Genomic DNA, 18,786 nt, shown 5'->3' with positions numbered 1-18,786 from the left:
AAATACAATTTAATTGTATGCTCATGATGACTCAGACGGGTTCCTTACTTCTTCCTCAAACAGATTACTTATAATTATGCGAATTAGGTATTCAGCTTAGAATAACATATTCTGTATTGAAAGGATTTTTGGCAACTTAAACCCGAGAACGTAACTATGTTATATGGGTTGTATCTGAAGTTTGGCTAGAATGTCGATTTGATACTCAAAAGTTTGTATCGAGCACGTGAATAGTGACAAATTCAATTTTGTAGATCTGTATGGTAAAATTACTTAATAAAAAACACGTTAGGAAATAGACCGTAACTGAATTTTCTTTGATAAACGCATCTTTATACTTATGAAAGAAAGTTTTTATATATATTATGTGTGTGTGTGTGTGTGTGTGTGTTCGTGCGCGCACTACATCGGAAAACTTATAAATTTATTGAAATTGTAAAAAAAAAGCTTAACTTTGTTGTAATACAGAGAAAATTTTCAGATAGCTGAAAAATATACAGCAAAACAGAAACTAAACGAACTAGATTTGATGGAGTTAAATTTTTTTCATTTAATAACAACAGATAGATAATCAAAATATTTGATCATGTCAATTTATTGAACATAAATTTGTTACTTAATCAGTTTTAGTGTGTTATATTTAAAAAATAAAATTTATGAGACGGAAACATGGTACTGTAGACTAATTGATTGGTCTGTCTTAATCAATACGGTTATAAGGTACAATAAACTTCCAAAAATGACTTAGATAATTTTAAAAAAAATAAGGTCTAGGTAAATGTAGCTAAGAGAACACACCCAGTAAAGTACATTAACTCAACCAAATATAATATAAACTATTATATATCAAAACGTCATGCCACCTAAATACAATCGGTATTCAGTCTTAGAGGTGACACTTTTGCTCTGTTTACTATTAGGTCTAGCTGTAGAATAAACATCATTAATCTCAGTACAAACCACCAACCTCATACTAATCCCATAATGGCTTGTGCATGCATAGCAGTCATTATGAGATGGGAATTCTTACTGTAAAGAATCGTATTATAACTGTTCTAAAATAACGATTTGCGTACCCAGGGATTTACTAAATTAGAGACACCTAAGTAGATAAAATACTATATAAATTTACAAAAATTATGAAATCATATTCAAAGTTTTCTTAGTTAAAGAATTTGGGCTTTAAAATTATAATATATATTTATCTGGATATGGCTGTTATGATAATTCGTAAGCTTCCAGGATATTTCTTACAGTTTTAATTACTTCGAAGAACCTAATGGTAGCTTCAATACACTCTCTTGTAGGGGGCAGCTTGTACACGTCTCTCTGATACAGTTAATGTTCGTAAAACCTGGAAAATTAGTTAATTAGAACTTAACAAAAAATGGTAGTCAAGAACAAAGGAAATCAACCATAAAGTTTGCCTTTAAACTAAAACATAAAAACTATTGATTTAAAACGAAAATCAAACTATTGATTTTTCATATCAAAATGTATTAAATCTATGTGCTAATGAGAAACAATTATTATTTCATAAGAACGAACAAAGACACAAATAACTATTTTAAATATAAAAATAGTCAAATTTATAATAATAACTTGGGAAAAAAGAAGTGTGATTAAAGATATATCATAAAAATTTAATAAAATAATTCAGAACAGAAACTTTGGTTATAATTAAAATTAAGTAGCATTAGATCTATAAACAATATGGTGGTAAAGACAAAGAAAAATTACACTTTTTACTGACATTAATTTTTATCCTGTTTCCGAAACACCTATACAACTTTTTTTATGCTAAAGTTATTTAGTCCAAAACATAATTTCCAATGTAGATGCGAAAGCGAATTATATCGAAAGCGCATCCGATTGTTTTCTTTCTATTTTAAAAAAAAAGAATATTTCTTTTTTTAATAAAATGATTTAGCAGATTGTTAACAATACTTTACAATTAATCAAAAAGTAATACTGAGAAAAATAAAGTTATCAGAAAATTATTTTTACAATGTAGAAATAGATCTTAATAAAGTGTGATTTATCTTTGACATCTGTTCTAGTAATAACAAAGAATTTGTTCAAATGAAAAAAAAAAAACTAGAAAAAACTAATATTTAATGATTCTTCATAATAGAAAGAAGTGGAAGCTTTAGAGGAGTCTGAAACTCTACGGAACAACCCCGAGGGAGAAAAGTTTGAAACTGTTCCTTTCTCCAGTTGACTTATCAAAAACCTCAAGACAACCCTTTGTGCTTAAATCATCCTTTACAGAAACATTCTTCTTCCACTTTCTCCATCTGTCGTTAAGTTTTAAGCTAAAAAAAAAAAAAAAAATGTTTGTATATCATATTTCAGATTACTAGGATGTTCTCTTTATTAAAGGAATAAATAATAAAAACACGTAAGGAAGAACCATCAAACTGAACAAAATAATAAAAAATGAACTACTATAACTTTTTATCAAAATGCATAAAGTACATAATTTTAGTTAAGAAATAAGTGACTTAATGTTTATACTAAAAAAAACCGCTTTTTAGTGTACTAATTTTTGACAGAAATTTCTTTTTTTTAAAATTTAAATGAAATTTGCAGATATAAAGACAGAATATAAATAAAAAACAAATGTTCATTCAGGATAAGAAAATTACCAAGTAAACTATAAAAATATTTTATTTCCATACATTTTTAGTATAAAAAAAAAAATCATTTCTATTTTTAATAAAAATTGAAAAACCATTATAAAAAAAATATGATTAAACACATGTTTAAAAATATAAGAAATAATTTTATACAGATATAGACTCTTCGAGAGGGAAAGAATGTACGTGTTTATTCTTTGATAATTCGAATGTATTTAAATTAGCACAGCTTTATTTTGTTGATACCACATTTTATCTTATTTTTATGAAGTAAAATTGTAATATAAAGCTTTTAGTTTCCTGCCATCTTCCACCGGGTTGGTCTAGTGGTGAACGCGTCTTCGCAAATCAGCTGATTTCGAAGTCGAAAGTTCTAATGTTCAAATCCTAATTTACAAAAACATTTATACGGATCTGAATACTAGATCGTAAATACCGGTGTTCTTTGTTGGTTGGGTTTCAGTTAACCACATATCTCAGAAATGGTCAACCTGAGACTCTACAGGACTACCCTTCACTTACACTCATTCGTATCATCCTCTGAAGTAATATCTGACGGTGAATCCCGGTGGTTAAACAGGAAAAAGGTTTCCTGGCATCATAGTACTAGAGCTCTGGTGTAAGAAGGAAAATATGGCAACCAGGCGAAAAATGGGGTATGTTTTTTGCACTTCTAGACGTTTCATGACCCAGGGAGCCAAAAAAACCCCCAAAAATTGAGGGTAATATTCATACGTACGCACGTTTGTTTATGTGTTTAAAGCTTAAAAACGTTTACCTGGATAAACCGATTTTGATGAGATGTGGCACAGAGACTCGGGTATATGAGGCATCAGTATATTTGGTAAAAATTTGCGGTTAATATCTTCAGGTAGTAGGGTGATAGTTTCTTAGGGTCAATGTTCTCTAAGTTTTGCAAACATAACCCTACTTTATTTTATGCTCAGTACATGCATACATGCTTATCTTGCCATTTAAAAAAAAGTAGCCCCAAATTCTCTCTCTTCCCCCCCCAAAAAGCGAAAAAAATCGAAATAGCTATATTTTTATTTATTGCATTTATTTAACCGAACCTTTTTTATGTCTTCCTAGGCACAGTAGTAGTGCAAAAGGCCTCCCAAAAAATACTTCGGGTAAAAATATTGGGGGCAGGAGAACCCCAAAGTATAAAAATATCGATTTTTGGAACTAAAAAAAATTTTTTTGCTTAATTTAAATTTGAATAATAATATTGAAATAAAATATCATCATAATTCACCCCCACCGTCAATAAAGAAATTTTAGGCAACTTTTTATTGGTTGTACATTTTTTAGTGGAATTTTTTTATTTTTTGCTTCCATTTAACATAATAAACGTAGATAAATCAAAATGTGTTCTTGGGAGGTAATTTTCGGGGTGAGGGAATAGAAATAATCAAAATACATCAATTTTTTCAAATTTTTAAACTTTTTTCACGTATCAGTTTTCCACTAAATAAGAATTTTCTTTTACAGTGTAAGTTTGTAGACCAAGGTATATTTTTTATAAAAAAAATCGAACACTCATAATAAAAAACCTGAGAAAGAAAATTCTTTAATTTGTACGGCTAAGACTCGATCTATCTATCTACCAACCATACGGAAAAATACTTTTAATTCTCCCCAATTCATTGTCATACGGGTAAAAAAAATGAAGGGTATTTATTATCAGAATATTTATTTTACTCTTGCGTAACTAGTTGTTTATTTATAAAAATAACTTATTGAAAATGTGTAGCAGAATAAAATGTTTAATGTTTTTTTATTAAAGATAGGGTGAAAAAAAAATTAATTCTTATCCATTTAAGAATCAGGAATTTGTTTCTTGCAGTAAAAATAGAATACTAGAAAAGGCATAATCCAGTAATAAAGAAGGGTAAGGAAGATATACGTATTTTATAATCAGTGAGTGTAGAAGAGTAAAGAGTTTGTTATTACTTCTTTAAATATAAAGAACTAATAAAAACATTGAAAGAAATAATCAGAATTAAGAAAAAAAACATAAAGAGATTGCTAATGATAATAACAATTTTATAGAAAAGGAATAGTAGGTGAAAGAAAATTGAATGAATTAATTTACATCAAAGAGTTTAAATTTTTTAAATAAATACGAACAAAGCAAATGTAATTAATATTATGAAAAAATATGGTGGTAATCTATATAGATTATTACGACAGGAAACCTTATTAAATCAAAAGTTATGAAGAATGGCAAGAAGAACATAAAAAACAAATTAATAATAAAATAAAAATCAGTTTGTGGGATAATTTCTACTAAAAGAAATTTTATTAATTTTCTGGTAAGAATTCCCTTATAAGTTAATCTTGTATCATAAATATTAGAATTTCTTTAAAATTTAAATTAAATAAGGTAACTGATCCGGTATCTCTATTTAGTGCATAACAGAAAGTCGTATGAATGTCTGTCTAGTTGTATTTCCTTATTAAGTTTTCCAACTACTTTTTTTAAATTTTCTAGTAAAAATACTTTAAATAACTAAATGACTGTAGACTACCGTAATCCAATACTAGTTACTGATGAAGACAAAAATTTGAAAACCTTTCTAATTATCTATGCGGGTATGCAATTTTTTATTTAAAAATCCGTCATCAAAGTTATTTGGAAGAAAGTTACAACAGTACCACCAGAGGCGCTCCTGTATAAAATTAAAAAGTAATTATTCAAATCCATTTAACGACGAGTAAGTCTAAAAAAAAATCAAAAAATTAATACACTGAATAAAATTATAAACCTCTTCTTTTGTATGGAGTCAATTACAAAAATACTGTAAAATTAAAAAGCTAACTTAATTTAATGTAACTGAAAGTCTATCGTCACACCTAGGAATAAGTTAATCATCCAACATAATTATAGCATTAAGTAGTTAAGAGCAGTGTAATTTAACTAATGACAATGATAACATCCTTTGATTTGGAATACAATGGTGATAGTAATTAGTTACTATTGACTGCAGAAACATCAAAGTAACATTCGTTTTTATAAATGTACGTAATCGCTAAGCTGATAGCAAATATCGTGTCAATAATTAAAAGTGGGTACTTAATGGAAAAGAATGCATAATTAGTTATTAAAACTTTATAAAACAATTTTATTTGTCGCTCTTCTTTTGATTTATCTTATTTTTATACTAGGAAATTACCACAAATTAGATCTTATAATTCTGATATTAAATGGGATTAAATGAAAGAAACTAAATCAACTGTTATCAGTGTTAACCAATCTACATAAACGTTAGAAAGTGGTTAAGATGATAGTTCGATATTATTAAAACTAAATTTAGAGATATGGTATCTTAGAAGTAATTTATATAGTGACAGCAACTGCTGTTTTTAAGTAAACGTTTCCTTCATCTGAAAAAAATAAATAATACAAATAAATAATATACATTTTAATAATCGTCTTCCTAATTCCACAGGACTACCAATATCAGACATTGAAGAGATCAGGAAAAGAGATAATCTGACAAATTTGTGCCTGTTTTCAAGCATAATTTTTCCGATCTACATTAACTATTTCAGCCGTACCTCAGGTTATCAACTAATTTCAACGAATAAGCTATCATTTTGTTTTCAATATAAAGTTAAACATTTAAGTATATAAAATATAATTTGATAAAACAATAATTTAACTTAAGGAGCCACTAATGATTAAAAGATTAAAATAACCACCCTTTGAAAATTTTGAAAATAATGTTTTGAACATGTTAAAGGTAAAATTATCATTCTTATTTATTTTGAAGACATTAATGAGTACATATATATAAAATTTTATTAAAATATTTCACTTCGTTCTTAAGTTAAGTTAAAAAAAAAACACACACACAAAATGGTGGACTGAAGGCATATGATGCAAGATTTTTTTTTTGTTTATGTTGATATCCTGAATCAGTCCCTAATGCTTCCTAATACCTCCCGGTATACTCTGCGTATAATCGTAATTTTAATAATAATAAAAATAAAATAACATACAAATAGACAATAAAAGTCTTTCAAGTCTTTTTGTTTCATATTCCATTTGATGGATTTAATAAATACTACTTTATTTTAAGCTTTTTTATTAATTTTTACGATATTTAAAACTTTTTCAGAATTTCATATACTCAGTTAAGTTTTATACCCAGTGTTAAGTTTCTTTACCTATTTTTAAGAGATTAACTACTTCCAAAAAATCAGTACAAAAAATGGTAAGGAAGAAAGAAAATGCAATATTTTTAGAAAAAAATAAAAAATCCTCGTTAAAATGAAACATGCTACGTAAAGAGCAGTAGACATACTGACCCTCAAGGGTGCGGAGGAGGCAATACGAGTATTAAAAAAAATGATATCTACTGTTTTACTTATTGTCGGACCTTCTGTAAATTCTTAATACTTGATTTCCTTCCGGAGGTGCCAAGGTGTATGTTTTGTAACTTGTAAATTTGATTTCCTGTGTTGTATACATTGTTATTATGTTCTTGATTCTTTGTAATGTTTTATTTCCTGTGTTTTCTTGTAACTAATTGACGTGTATCTTTTATAATTTTTGTATATGCATATTTTTGGCAACCGTGTCACTTATTTTTCAGTGTGTATCCTGTGTGACGTTTGGGGTTATGTACATGCTTTATTCATATATATATATATATAAAAAAATCAAAAACGTGAAGAGCAGTTGACGAAAAGGAGTACTTTGCTATTAAAGATTTCAATATAATTCTATTTTTACTTTCCTGGCATCATACCACTAGAGCTATGCAGCAAGAGGAAAGTAAAGCAAACAGACAAAAAGCGCGGTTATTGTTCATATGTGACGTATGTAAATGTGTTGGTATGCTTGAAGTTTAATAATTTTTGTTTGGATGAATCAAATTTTGAGGAAATTTTGTACAGGGACTCGTGTATATGAGGTAATTGTTGGTAAAATTTTGTAGTAATATCTAGAGGAGGGGGGTTATTTGGAGATCAATTTTCTTAAAATTTTGCAAATATAACTCTATATTAAGCTCAGTACATGCTTATCTTATCAATTCGATGCATGCATTTTTCTCAACATTTTAATAACAAATATATCTCAAAATTCCTCCCTACCAAAAAAATCTAAATAAGTTGTTTTTATTTAATGCATATTTTTTAACCGATTTTTTTATTATCTTCTTCAGCACAGTAGTAGTGCAAGGGACCCCAAAAATATACTTTGGAGGCAATATTGGTGGTGGGGAGTCGATTAAAATTTAAAAACCTATTTTTTTTAAAAACTTTTTTGGTTTATTTAGACTTTTAATATTATTAAAATATTTAAAGAATAAACTTTTAGTAGTAATATTACAATAAAATTTCATCATATTCATCTCCGACCAAAAAAAAGAAGATACTTAGATAACCTTTTATTGGTTTTACATTTTTTGGTGGATTTTTTTTAGTTTCTTCCATTTAAAATAATAAACATAGTAAAATCAGAAATCATTAATTGGAAGGTGATTTCTGTAGTAGGAAAGCAGCAAAATTATCAATTATTGGAATTTTTAAAACGCTTTTTGATTTATTTAAACGTATAATGATTATTTACAATAAAGTTCATCATAAATTACACCCACCCCAAAAATTAAATCAGGTAACCCTTTTCATGTATAAATAATTATATTTCTACGATATAAGAATAAATAACCTATGCCAGGAGAGTATTGCCACTTTGTTGGAAACTTTGTTGTGGGAAATCTTTTTGATAATGTCTACAGCTTAAATTAGAAAAAGTATTTACTGATAATCAGACAAAAGCATGATAAGCATACTGTATTTCAACTCAAAGAAAATATATCTTCAATCAGAAATAAATAATAATAAAATAAAAATAAAAAAAATAGTGAGGGAGCTAAAGGATAGTATAAAGTAAAACTATATTTTTGTTACATAACATTGGTTGGGGACGATGTGTATCGTAAGAGAGAGGAAACAAGACCTGCTCTCCTAAAGCCGTAAATACTGAGATACGTTATATACGTTATGCGTCACCTGATGAATATGAGCTTTGATATACGATGTCACCAGCGACCCATAACCCATAACATACTTCTTCCCAATCCCTGTACCGATGCATTCTACACTCAAATCTCATCTCTTCTCTCTGACAATATACTGTACTACTATCCTACGAGTAAAAAAAAAAAAAATGATAATAATAAAATATATATATATATATATATATATATATATATATATACGAATACAACTAGAATATAACTAGAAAAAATATTATTCTTTATAATAAATTAAATGAATATAATTTTTCAGTTTTTTTTTTTTTTTATAACAAATATAAACAATAAAAAAGCAACAGTTTTTGTCTAAAGTAGAAAACAATTTTGAAATTCAAACAGCATCGAATGGATTACTTATCATTCCATAAGAAGGTTTTCAAATATAACATCTTCCACATTTTTCTTTTTTTATAAAGTTTGGTTTTCTCTTTTATATATATATATATAAAATGCATGATTCTGTATAAGGAATTTGATAATAATAAAAATAAGAAAAATCGTCTCCTACCCTTTATAGATAACAAGGAATGAGAAGTGAGTTATATTATACAATTGAAAGATATTTGGGTGCCTGAACTATGACATATAAAAGTTTTATTTTTAATGTTGTAAACTAAATTTTAATTAAAATATATAATATTACCAGATAAATTGAGCAAAAATCGTTTCATTTTATAGCTCTATAAATGGATAAACTTTAATATGAAACTAACACATACTAATGCATTCAACAGGCCCTTAATTCTTGCTTATAATTAATCCCAACACGTTATTTTTCAGGGTTCTTTTTATTAATTTTTATTAAGGATAATTTTTATTAAGAAGCAAATATCTTGTCTCATCTTTACTTTTTATTACGAACTTCATTTCATAGGGAAGAGTAATTGCAGACTTATCTGTTATTCAAGTAAAGAAAATAAAAATAATAATTTGATCTGATTTGTGCTCGTTCGTTTAATTTTGTCTATTTTCATCAATTCTGCGTTTTTGTGTTTTATACTGTTCATTTGAATTGAAATCAAAATTTTTATGTGTTAGATTTAAAACTTGCATATTGCAATTAATTTCTTTATTTGTGTTTATAATCAAATTATAAAATTTGATTCTGTTGAAGTGTATGTTATTTATACTGAATATGAATCCATTTTATCCAATATTCAATATTATCACTGAGGTTTAATTTGTAATTTTTTGGTCGTTGGTAAGCACCGTTTCAAATATTTCTGTCTGATATCTGAATTTTTTGTTGTTTTGAAAGCGATCAAATAAATTCATTCCTGAAAATATTACAATTTCGTATGATTAACAACTGATGATTGTCGAATAATATGCCACCTTGGTTCAATAACTCGGTTAGGTTTAATTATTCTAAATATTTTATTATTCGCTGGTTCATTTAAATAAATAAAAGTATTTATTTATTTTGTAATATAAACTATTTTTATTATAATCTTTGAACTTTTAATTCATATATATATAACATTATTGTATTAATTAATTATGCATTCATAGTAAAAACAGGTTGAATCTTTGAAGGATGGAACAAGACTGACTAGCAATAGAGCATTAGACAAATTCATTTAATAAGAGTAACAAAAAAAAGTGAGAATTTATAGAGTAAGAAAATAAGTAAAATTGTTTATTTTTATAAAAAAGGAGGAAATGAAACCAGAGTCTTAACAGCATATTAGTATTACGTATTTTCAACCAGCAGTTATTTTTTTGATTTTGTAATTTTTTTTATGTAGTATGTCTATAAGCGTATGTTAGTGGCTATAAACCTATGTCTGTTTTATAGAAGTGAGTTATCAGTGTAGTTGTCGGCTGGCAAAGGTTTTGAATTAGGGGATATAGTGAGTTTAAGAAATCATTATGGCGGTAACTTGACTGATATCACAAGATTGATATCACTGCCGAACAATGGAAATATTTCGGGCTCAAAAATAGCTTATTCTAATGTATTTCTACCTGCTGAATTCAAAAATCACTATAAAAATAACAGATTAGCTCTTGGTTTGGAGATACAATGACATGTCATTTTTTACCCGATCTACATTTTTAGTTTCGGGGTAATTATTTTTAGAGTTGTCACACCTGTTAAATGACAAAAGACAAGTTCTCCAGCTGAATGAAGGTTATAAAAATTATTACTGTTGCTGTCACTGTGAGTTTCATGTTATTTGTGTTGTAATTAGTGCAGAATTTCTGGTTTTCGAGTGCGTTTGAAGTGAAAAATTTGTTAAATCCAAATGCTACAAAAATGTATAAATTCAGTGAATAATTTCTATTACATTTATGGTGAAATAACATTTTCGTCATAGAAACGCAATCTGACATATCTTGTGAAGAATGCCTATCAGTTTTATTTTGGTGTGAAGGTAGGGGACCAGGATAAATCACGGGCACCATATATATGGTGCCAACTCTTATATATATATATATATATATATATATGGTTCCAACTCTTGTTCAGTTACACTATGAGAATCGCTGAAAAATAAAAAAAAACGATCTATGGCTTTTGTTGTGCCTATAGTTTGGCGGCAGCCTACAAACCATACAGATAACTGCTATTTCTGCTTGACTTCACCTATAAAGGCAGGATTGTCAATGAAGAAAAGAGAAACAGTTCAGTACCCTAATCTCTCATCTGCTATTCGACCTATTCCACATTCAGATAGTTTATCAGTTCCTAGTTAACCGAAAAATTATGAGCTTCAAGTACAAAATGAAGACAGTGTGGATGAAGAAGAACCCAACAAGCCTTCCGCATCCCATGAATCTGATTTTGACCAAAAAAGATGATAAACCGCACACAGTGAGTCAACCGGAATTGAGTGATCTCATTCGAGACCTTGATTTGTCGAAGAAGAAGACAGATCTTCTACGGTCAAGACTGCAGCAATGAAATATTCGCCAACATGATGTCGGGGTCTCACAAAATAGACATCGTTGCCGGCCTCCGTGGCGCGAGTGTAGCGTCTCGGCCTTTCATCCGGAGGTCCTGGGTTCGAATCCCGGTCAGGCATGGCATTTTCACACGCTACAAAAATTGTCATTCATCTCATCCTCTGAAGTAATACCTCTGAAGTAACTCATCTCTGAAGTAACGGTGGTCCCGGAGATAAAAAAAATACAGGCATTGTCATAGGGATCTGCTTTGTTTTATTGAGAAGAAAAACGATCTTGTTGTTTGCTGTGACGTTAATGGCTTGATGAAATGTTTGAAGTTAATCATGATCTAAATGATTGGAGGATATTCTTCACAGATTCCTCCAAGCTTAGTTTGAAAGCTGTATTACTTCACAACGGCAACTGTCTGTGTTCCTTCTATTCCTGTTGTTCATGCAATTCACATGAAGAAGACTTATGCAATCATGGCAATCCTCCTAGACTGACATCAAATATCTCAACCAAATATGCTGAACACAAGTAGAAAATCTGTGGCGATATAAAAGTCATTGCTGTACTCTTAGGAATGCAACTGGGGTACACTAAATACTGCTGCTTTTTACGTATGTGGGACAGCAGGGATAGGAAATCACATTGTATTCAAGCAGGCTGGCCTGCAAGAAATCTTAACTCTAGCGAGAAAAATTCGTTGCCGAGCCTCTTGTGAACCCAAAAGATGTTCTTCTTTCACCCCTTCATATAAAGCTAGGTTTGATTAAATATTTTGTAAAAGTATGATTCGTGAAGGACAGCCCTTTAAATACTTAAGAGACAAATTTCCTACATTAAGTAATGCAAAAGTTAATGAAGGTATTTTTGTTGGGCCACAAATTCGACAACTTGTAAAGAATTCTGTGTTTGACCGAATTTTGGAGGGGAAAGAAGAGGAAACTTGGTAAGCCTTAAAGAGATGAAAACTATACACAGTACTTCTGCAAAAACACCATCAACTCGGATGTAACATGCTCCTTAAAATTCATTTTCACCACTCACACCTGGACTTTTTCACTCCTGGAGTTTTAATTGTGGAGTTGTCAGTGATGAACACGGATCAGGATATTTCATCAGGATATTTCTGTAATGGAACAAAGATATCAGGGTTGTTAGAATGAAGAAATGCTTGCGGATTACTGCTGGTCTATGTGTACAGATGTTTCGTAACTCACAACGATCTCATGAATCCACCTCATGATTCTCTTCAGACCCAACCAACTGCCAGCTAATCTTCCATCAATTAAGAACCCTTAGAATATAACTGTCATTAAAAAAATGTCAAATGGATTTTTTATGTTGTTGGTAAATGTAATAAAAATGTATCGTTTTCTCTTAATCCTTTAAAAAAAAGTACTTCCACCTATGGTACATCACAGAAACTAGAGCTAATAAAAATTTTTCTTTGTTATATTTGTTTTTCTCAACCCAAAATTAGTAACATGTGACTCATGAAGTGAAGGAAACATTAAAAAAAATTCTTTGTAGGAGTGATATTTAAAGAAGAACAGGGAAGAAGCTTTATATATTTTAATGACTTCCTGGCCATTACAAGTTGAAAAAGAGCCTACCTCAACCATTTTACCCGATTCTGCGTACCTACCTGGACGGATGTCTTTCACAGGAGAAGTATAATAATGAGTTATCTGTGTTCTTTGACACTAAGTTGGGAGTTCCCCAATCGTTTTTAGGTCCGGTTTTATGTTCTATCTTCACAGCAGAATTTCCAACTACGGATTATGTCACTGTCGCTTCATTTGCAGATGACACGACTGTAGTGGTTATCGATGTTAACCAAATTCTAGCTTTAAGTAAATTACAATCTGAATTGAACGAAATCAACGGATGGCTGTCAAGATGGATGAATAGAGTTAATCAAGAGAAGTTCAGTCATGTGACAATCGCAATGAAGAGAGGAAACTGCTCAAGGATCCATCTCGATGGTGTTTTCATACAACATGCTCAAAGAGTACGGTACCTTGTCCTTCATCTTGATCGTCCTCTGAAGTAGAAGTCCATTTAAGAAAAAATAGAAAAAAACTGGATATTAAGTTTAAGAAAATGTACTGGTTATTAAGTAAGAGATCACAGCTTTCACAATCCGACAAAAAATTATGGTACACACAATCCTGAAACCGATTTGGACCTACGGGATCCAGCAAACATCGACAACGTCGACGTTATACAGCGATTCAAAAAAAAAATTACAGAGGAGCACCACAGAGGCGTCTTGGCTGGTAAGAAACAGTGAAATTCACGAAAATCTGGATTTACCTTATATTCAGGAAGAAATACAGCGATTACGTACAAAGTATAAATTGCTACTAAACAGCCACTTGAACTATTTATCTATTAACATTATGTCTATAAGCTTAACACATAACATCTATAAGGTAACATCTATCATCATCTAACATCTATAAGTTTAGCATCTATAAGGTAACATCTTCACTACTGTCTAATAGTGAAGATATTAGAAGTCTAAAACGACGCCAAGTGTTGGACCTTGGTGACTATATGTGATTTGAGGTGGAACTGCAGTAAAGATGTTAGACCGCTAAAACGACGCTAAGCGTTACAAAACGACACCAAATGTGATTTGAGGTGAAAGTGCGTCAACTTAGTGGTGCCTATCATATTTGTATTTTACTTTGTTCAGTTTTAGTTATAATTCTTTGATTATTAATTATAGTTTTATTTTTTCTCTTGTTTATGAATTCTTATGATTGTTTTTATTTCGTGTTGAAGTGTTTTCTAACCTTATTTTACGTGTGTACATTAAATATTCTGTATTAGAATATTAGGATGATGCCTCTCTACATGTGATTGAATATGTAAAAAAAAGTCTTAAAAAAGTTTTAATGCGTTTTTGAAATCTATTAAAGTTTATTGTAAATATATTTCAAAATAAGGAAATGAAATCTCTAGTAAATTCGATTTTAGTCTCTTTCTCCGGAATAAAAATTTTTAAGGAAAGATTATTTTAATTTTGTATATACACTTCGTAATGTGTAAAAATTAAACTATTGTTAAATGACGGTCATCGTGAATAATAAATTTATTATAAGGTGTTTTATATATAACTGAAAATTATATGTTAATGAATATAATTATTATATGACTATAATAGTTTTTTACTTCCTTGTACGAAGCAAAGGAAGTATTATGATCGCGAAAAATTTCGGTTTTCGGATTTCAACGGAAATATCCATTTTGTTCATCCGTGAATCCATTTTGACTAGTGACGTCTGTACGTACTCGCTTCACAGTACGTCTCGCTTCAGTACGTCTGTACGTACTGCATCTCGCTAAACTCAAAAACGATTAGCTGTAGAATGTTGAAATTTTGGATTTAGGACTGTTGTAACATCCAGTTGTGCACCTACAATTTTTATTGCAATCAACTGAACCAAAAGTGTCCAAAAAAGCCCAAAATCTAAACTCATTTGAATTTTGGACTTTTTCTTAACTGCAGGAATAAGCCCTCATTGAGAGATTTTCGACAGTAATCATAAGTGGTACTTATTTTCATTTGTTCCAGAGTTATAGCCAAATAAAATTTTAATTAATGAAATATCTGGATTTTAGGGAAAGGCGCATCGGTTCGAATCAGACTTCATCTCCTTTTTCTTAAATGTTTTTTAAAATTTAAATATATTGATTTATTAATAATTATTAACATCTGATTGTAAAAACATATTTACGATAAATAATAATTCAATAACAATAAAAAAAAGAAAAAATATCAGAAGTTATTAATGAAATAAAATTTTAAGTACTTTTCATTTAAAGAAAAAGTGTATATGTAATTTAATAGGTATACAAGGAAGTCATATGGTGTCCACATTAGGTTTTTTAAAGTGCATCAGAATATAAAAAGAAATGTACGTGTAATTACGCTTTATGATTTAAATTAATAAATAAAAATACTAAGGAACATTTATACACATTAAGAAATGTTTAGCTTGATTGAATATCCCGATGCAGGTTAGATCTAACAAAGAGTAAGCAGAATAAGTCTTAAGATTTATAACACAAAAAATATACGGTGAATAAACCGTTAACTCTGATAAAAAGTTAAACATATAAATATAAAATTAAAATAAATTGTTCGAGAAGAAAGTTTGTTAAACACTTTATTATGCTGTAATAGTAAGATACAAGTGGTAAATTTATTAAGGCAGCTTGAAATTCAAGAATGAAAGTCTAATGCGATAAATAAAACCAAACAAGAGTTTTTCTCACCCAAAGGATTCTTTTTTTTGAAAGGGGTAAATGGAATAAAGGGGAATTTTTCCTATGAAACAGGAATGATTTAAAGTCCCTATGTACATCCTCTACAGCTCGAGGGTGTTGTTTATTAGTATTCTGTTGAGTCGCGCCCTGGAGCAATATTAAATTTAAAACTCATATTTTGACAGTACCGTGCTGGGAATATCTTCAGTGCTTCTAATTAATTAAACTGGGGCATTACTCCAGCTGTTTATCTTTGTTAATGCGACAGACTAACAAAAGAAATTTCCCTCAGAAGTACGTAAAACGCTTTTTAAAACATGCTTTGAATCTGTTAAAGAAATTAAAAAACAACTCGAAGCTATATAATTTGGAAAGAAAGAATCAGGAAATATAAAACCTTTACAAAAACAGAAAGAAATTACTAAATATTTTTAATTAGGACACGTCAAATTTACTAAATGACATTATAATTACATAAACAACCATTTCATTATAAAAGTTGATATAGACAATCCTCTAAACATCAACAAAATAAAAAAAAGAAATTTATTAAAAAAAACAAGGTTAAGGCACAATCTAATCTATTAGAGATTATTGATTTTTTTGATATTTTCGTATCTTGTTACGATCTTTTATATATTTCTACATGTATTTTAACGGGGAAGATATTATGGATGAAGTGAATGCTTAACAAGTTTCGTACTGTTAACGAGAATAATACTTAAAATTAAACTGAAAAAAAAATTAATAAAAAAGTATATATATATGTACAAAATCCACTTTTGTGAAAAATTCAAATCAAGACAAACGATTGTTATTGTATTCTTCTGAATATTACAGAAAATTATCGAAAGTGAATCAAATTAGAACCCTTCTATCGATACTCACAAGTCTTGTGAGCAGGTTCATGTATTAACATAATTTTAATACAAGTTATTTACATAAGACAAAAAAGTACAATGAGAAATATACTTCATCTTTAGTAAATAGATGAAATTTTATAAAATCTTAATTAAGGTGGCGTCAGAAAGTAAAACAAAAAATTACTTAAACATGAGATTAATTTATAAAATTATATTAAATAGATTTAGTAAAAATATAAATATTATAAGCTTAAATTAATAAAAAAAAAATTACTTAAAGGTAACTTTTAATACATGCTTACATCTAAATTAAGGCTGTTCTTGCATATTACAGATTACACATCATTATATAAAATACAAAAGATAAATAACACTTAGATTATACATTTTATAATAAAAACGAAAATAACGATATAAAAAAAAATAAATAGAAAAAACAAATAATTACTAACATAGTACAAAAAATATTTTATAATAAAAAGAAAAATAACAAATATATAATTAAAAACTTCTTTTTTAAATACTTTCATTTAACTATGTTTAAAAATGTGAAGGCAATTTATTAAAAATGGTTGAAAATTTGGATTTTTAAAGTCGTATCATGTAAATTACAATATTTCGGTACCGTGTGCTTTTTCTTGTGTAGAAAGTAAAGGGCTACATTCCGTTTTATTAAGTATTTGTAATTTTGGAAAAATAGTTTACAAAGTGAGAGATTTAATTATAGTAATAATAATAATTCGCTGCTGAGATTCCGTAGCGTACGGTTGTTTCTCCTCTCGTTCCGAGTTGTACTACCGTGTTTGTTACTTTTCTCTTCTGCCCCTCGGATAGCAGCGGAACTGATAGTGCGGCGGAAATGGATATTGCGGAATTTCGGCGTGAGGAGCGACTGATGGAAAGACCCAGAGAAACCGAGAAGAAAGGAGGCTGGAGACTATGAGGTGGCCTCCATCGTCTATCGGTCGGTTCCTCAGGTGATGAAGAGTGGAGACACGTTTGGTTGTTCAACATTCTGCATGAAATGTTGATCCCTTCTATAGCAAGCCTAGCCGTCGTGGTACACCTCCACTCCTTGACTAAGTACTCAGGTGGAACCGGCATATATATATGTTGGCAGTAAATGAATGCCCAAACTCTTCACTATATCCAGGCTTCTACTCACCGAAACTTTCAGGGCTTCGATGCACCGACATACACGCGCACCTTACTACATGCTTGCCATCGCGGGGGTCATATAGACAACGGAAGGGTCTCTGTTGCACTTATAATCATATCGACCGTGGCCGCCATATCACTAGCTCTAATGTTTAGTTCATATCCAAAAAAATTAATAATAAACAAGAATTGCAGGTAACTAAAGTGTCCAGTCCTATAGTGATCTGAAATTGGAGTCAGGTCGGGATCATTGTTATTAACAATTCATATTCCGGATGTGGGAATTATACCTCGGGGCAACATCATTACTTTTATTATTATTATTATTGCATATTAAATAATTCTCATTTAAAACACTAATTTACAAAATCATACAAATCAAAATATTGCTTTTAAAAGTAAAAGTGAAAAACAAGATTTTGCCAATAAGTTTTTTAACAATTAATAATTTTAACAAAATATTTCTTTCGATCAAAAACGAACTCACGTGGATTTTTATATCATGAAGTTCTGATGTCCTCTTAATCCAAAAATGCAATAATCAGTACTTTTATCGAATACTAGCGCCACTGATTATCTGTTTAAATACCCAATTTATTTCTTTTTAACAATATAGGAATGCTATTTGATTAAATGCCTCGAACGGAAAGGATAAGGTAAGAGTAAGTTTCCTTATCAGAATGATGTAAATTCAACTCGGAGTCTTTATCAAAATTATTGACACTTAGAGTTGATTCTGGGCGTTCATCGTGAAATTTGTTTAATCTTAGTACAGAAATTTAACATAAATTTTTTGAATTTGCCGATTAACCGATTTTTTGATTGGCCGATTCAAGGGCCATTGAGTTTCTGACTGCTTGGCATTCTACCGGGAATCAAAAAATGTCGAAACAG

At 29.4% G+C, this 18,786-nt stretch overlaps 1 long non-coding RNA gene across 1 annotated transcript in view; it reads right to left on the bottom strand.

Moving 5' to 3' along the window:
• LOC142320945 (uncharacterized) overlaps positions 1 to 18,786 on the bottom strand; it is a 41,190-nt gene that overhangs the window by 3,234 nt on the left and 19,170 nt on the right. The window lies entirely within an intron of this gene.

This window comes from Lycorma delicatula, chromosome 3, assembly GCF_047948215.1.
Source record: "Lycorma delicatula isolate Av1 chromosome 3, ASM4794821v1, whole genome shotgun sequence".
Classification (NCBI taxonomy): domain Eukaryota; kingdom Metazoa; phylum Arthropoda; class Insecta; order Hemiptera; family Fulgoridae; genus Lycorma; species Lycorma delicatula.
Note: the sequence above shows the minus strand (reverse complement) of the source record. Positions and strands in the feature narration are given on the sequence as shown.